The sequence below is a fragment of the Haliaeetus leucocephalus genome, unplaced genomic scaffold, assembly GCF_000737465.1.
Source record: "Haliaeetus leucocephalus isolate CR32 unplaced genomic scaffold, Haliaeetus_leucocephalus-4.0 Scaffold143, whole genome shotgun sequence".
In the NCBI taxonomy this organism is placed as follows: domain Eukaryota; kingdom Metazoa; phylum Chordata; class Aves; order Accipitriformes; family Accipitridae; genus Haliaeetus; species Haliaeetus leucocephalus.
In genome coordinates this window covers 1,969,714-1,974,221 of record NW_010972579.1, presented here as the reverse complement: position 1 = coordinate 1,974,221, position 4,508 = coordinate 1,969,714, and positions in this window count along the sequence as shown.

The window sequence follows — 4,508 nt, the reverse complement described above, 5'->3', positions numbered from 1 at the left end:
CTTGCCTCTGTCCCCATCCTAGTGACCTGGGCTCTGTGACCACCACAGGGGAATGTCCCCACTCACACCCCTAATCTCTGGTCCCTGGATTTGTGCACAGGGGCTCATGTGAGCCACAGCTCCCTCCTCCTCTGGAAATAAGCCACCCCTTCTCCTGTTCTCACCCAGCCACATCCTCTGGGATGGTCCAGCATCTCATTGTGGGTACATGTCCCTGTGGAAACTGTCTGGCATGTGCCACAGAGCTGGACACAACCATTTTGTGGACAGAAGAGTTGTGCAACTACCTGGTGTGTGCCCTGGCACAGGACCTGGGGGTCCTGCAGGAGAGGAGCCGAGGTCTCTGTGGCCATGCAGGGCAGCAGGCACTCCTGCCCTTTCTTTCCCAGCTATCAGTATTTACTGGTTTGTTCCCACAGATCTTTAGAAAATACATGGGAAGCGGGGGTGAATGTTATCAGGCTCCAGCCACTCTATTTGCAAGCGTATCTTCAGCAGGAATGATTAACCCACTGCGATTTTCTGCCTTCTCTTCCAAAAGCCCTTCGAGAATATCACAGCTCCCAAGGTTGCACAGAGCTGCTGGTAATCCTGTTAACCTTTGGGTTAATTAAGCAAACTGAAATCATTCATTAGGAGGAATGGCACTAATTGCATATCTGAGAGGGTGAGTTTTGCATGGACCGCTGGCTCGCAGGGCTGACTTCAGCAAGGGGGCTGGGGAGTTATTTGTGCTTGCTTGAGAGAGGAGGTCAAGAAAACCTGTTTTCTCATCGATGCTAGACCAGTTGGTGTTTTCTGGAGGGGGGGATGTGCATGGAGAGGATGTGGGGCAGTGGCACTGTCCTGCAGAGCTGCTGTGCAAGGCAGAAAGGGTCAAACTGCTGGTACCTGGCTGTCAAGCTGACATTAGTTTCCAACCTAAAAATGCAAACCTGTAATGGCATGACATAGTCAACAGCTCCAGACAAGAGGCTACAGTCCACAGCTGGGCTTAGTGCTCTGAGTTGGGAAGAGCTGCTTAAAATTGACAGAGAGCTCTTTGTTTGCTGTGTGGGGCTTAGAAATTAAGCAATACTTAGAAGCAAATATTGGTTCAAACAACACCAGCTCCCACTCTCCAGTGGCCCGTTAAGCTCATCCCAGGTAGAAAACAGCATATTGCAACACAGTCAAAACCTGACACCAAGTATTTCTCCTAACCAGCGAGGAAACTGGTTTGTGGCATTTCCTGAAAAATAAACTAACCACAATGACTCTGGAGTTGGAGCACAGCCTCAAAATTGACCTGTAGGTCCAAACAGGGGCTGAAAGCATGTTTCTGGAAAGGCTTCCACAGCTCTCCAGGTATCTGTCAGGCCTTGGGAGCCATGGGGAATGCCGAGCTGGTCCCAGTCCACCGTCGGCCACAGACACGCTCACAGAGCTGGCAATCCCATGGTGTGTCTTACAGCTGCTGCAAGTCCCATGCCAACCCAGGCTCCAGGGGCCGAGTGACTCCATCTTCCAGGAAAGACCCAGCATCAGGCAGGAGGGCTGGGATTTCCCCCAGGTGGTTACACTGACCAGGTAAGCCAGCCCTGCAGAAGCCCCCTGACTTCTCCCTGCCCCTTCTAGGTACCTGAACATTCACTCACAGAATGGTTTGTGTTGGAGAGGACCTTTAAAGACCATCTAGTCCCCCCCCCTGCCATAGGCAGGGACATCTTTCAGTAGGTCAGGTTGCTCAAAGTCCCATCCAACCTGTCCTTGAACACTTCAAGGGATGGGGCATCCACAGCTTCTCTGGGCAACCTGTCCCAGTGTCTCACCACCCTCACTGTAAAAAATGTCTTCCTTATATCCAACCTAAATCTACCCTCTTTCAGTTTAAAACCATTGCCCCTTGTCCTGTCACTACAGGCCCTGGTAATAAGTCTCTCTCCATCTTTCCTATAATCCCCTTTTATATATTGAAAGGCCACAGTACATCTCCCTGGGGCCTTCTCTTCTCCAGGCTGAACAACTCCAACTCTCTCAGCCTCTCTCCATAGCAGAAGTGTTAAGCCTTCTGACCATCTCTGTGGTCCTCCTCTGGATGGGCTGTAGCAGGTCTTCTACTGGAGACCCCAGAGCTGGATGCAGGATTCCAGGTGGGGTCTCACCAGAGTGGAGTAAGGAGACAGAATCACCTCCCTCGACCTGCTAGTTACACTGCATTGGATGCAGCCCAGGATACACTTGACTTTCTAGGTTGCAATTGCACAATGCCAGCTCGTGTCCAATTTGTCACCCACCAGCATCCCCAAGTCCTTCTCCACACGGCTGCTCTCCATCCATTCACCACCCAGCATCATCGTCTCCCATGTCTTGAGATGGGCACCGTTGCCAGTTCAGTGCCGGTCTCAGTCTCGTGTCCCACGCTGGGCTATCGACAGACGAGCTGGGAAAATGGGTTCTCATCAGGCTGCTCTTCTTGCCTTCACCTGCTGCAATGTGACCTGCAGGGCCAGGACAGGACCAGAACTTGAGACCAGCTTTCGCGGTTGACCATGCTGACGTCCTTGTTGTGGGCAGGCTCCAGTCTTCTCCGAGCCACAAACTAGAAATTCACATTTCTAGAGGGAAACAAGCCAGCTCTATAGACAAGCCCAAAGTCCTGGTGGGTGTATATTGCCCTCTGTCCTCAGCCCATCCCATCTTGAGGTTAGACTAATTTTTTTTTTCTTCCATTTTCGTGCTTTTTCTCTGTAATATCTCAAGGTGACCAGGGTCTTCATCACACAACTGCCACACTGGTGACCCCTGGAAACAGCAGCATTAGCTCCAAAGGCCTCTGCTGCTGGATAGGAGCACCTCTATGGAAGCAACCGCTCCAAAGAGTCAGGCAAGATGCCTGTGTTGGTGTGGTGCCTTGATCACAGCTTTCTCTCTCCTCGGTTAATGTTTTCCCCATAGGCATACACCACCAGAGCTCTTCTCCAGCCGCTGTTCAGCTGCGTTGGCTCCAGGATGAGCTCTGCTGTGGGGAGCAGCCAGCACCGTGATAAAGCTGAACACTTTTCCAGACAGTTGTGCCAGCTCTAACTTTATCCCAGCCCAATTACAACAAATGTCCTTTCGTTAGGACACAACCAAAACTCCAGTCCAGCCTCATCTCAACCGCAAACCACAGTGTACACATATGGGATTGCAGTAATAAGGGAGATGTAGAAATAAGCGGTATTATTTTACCTTCAATTTTACTTAGCATGGGGCTGAGCCCTGTTCTTTTCTTGGAGTTCAGATGTTTTTATGCATCACCAGTGACCCGTGGTTGGTCAGAGGGTGTGTTAATTTGTATTTCTTCATCTTCCATGTAATTTTTAGCAGCATCCTCTTTCTGAAAACAGAACAGTCAGGATCCGAAGTGTTGAAATGCAACGACCTTATGATGAGTAATAATAATTCAGCTCGTTTCATGAAGATGTCCACTATAGAAGACTTGATGCTTTCTGGATAACAAGGACAAAGTCTGAGAGGCACTGGCTTAGCTCTGTTCTTTCTGGTAAAGTTGTTCCTCCTTGCATAAGCCAGAGCATTGACCTCTTACCTTGAAAGACAACAAGAATTTCCATCGTTAGTAAGAATTGGCCCTTGCTGTTCAATCTCAGCTTAGTCAGCCAGCTACATGCATTTGGGCATGGGAGGAGCTCTCTTTTTGCACAAAACCATGCACCCAGGCAGTGAGGTATGGATCTAACTAGAACTTGTAGAAGCATGTGTGTGTATTTAGTGAGAGAGAGGACCTGCTGTGTGAATAAGCGTGCATTTCTAACAGAAAATTTGGAAAAGCAGTTGTCTGATAGACATTCAGGGGAAGAAGTTGATTGCACCAAGAAGTCTGTCCCTCCTGGACTCCAAAAAGAAGGTATTTTGCAGCTGGAGGCCACCCAGAATACTTTGCTTTTTCCCTCCAAGGCTTCCCTTGGTGGGATGTACTCCTCAGAACTGAGCATCTTGGAGGTCTGTTGGGTCCTTTGGAGATTGACGTCTGAGCCTGCAAGCCCAGGTGGCCTAGAGGACACATCACCAATGTGCTGTGCTTCTGTCATTGGGTACCTCCGAGGCAAGCTGTGTGTTGGAAGAGTTTTTCCTGCCCAGAGCTGCTCTGCAGCAGGCTGGAGCAGCGGATCATGACCACAGGAGGCAAAGCTGCTGAAGGAGCAGCCATAAGATGGGTGTACACCACGAGGTGAATGGAAATCCATCATGGGGAAATGTAGGATTTGATAGCATCAAAAAGGGGTATAGAAGCTGCTCTGTATGTGGCTGGTGACTTTCCAGATGACTAGTGGCTGGACATCCGGAAATCCAGGAAGGTACTGGTAACGGTTGGAGGACAAGAGGTAAGTAGAAAAATCTATTGCAATCCAAGCCTTTTCCTTCCCCCCTGGATTTGTCCTGATGCCATCTAGGAGGGCAAGGGAAAGAGGTGTGGAGTGAAAACTACCCATCACATCACTGCCACCTCCTCAGCAAATACAGGG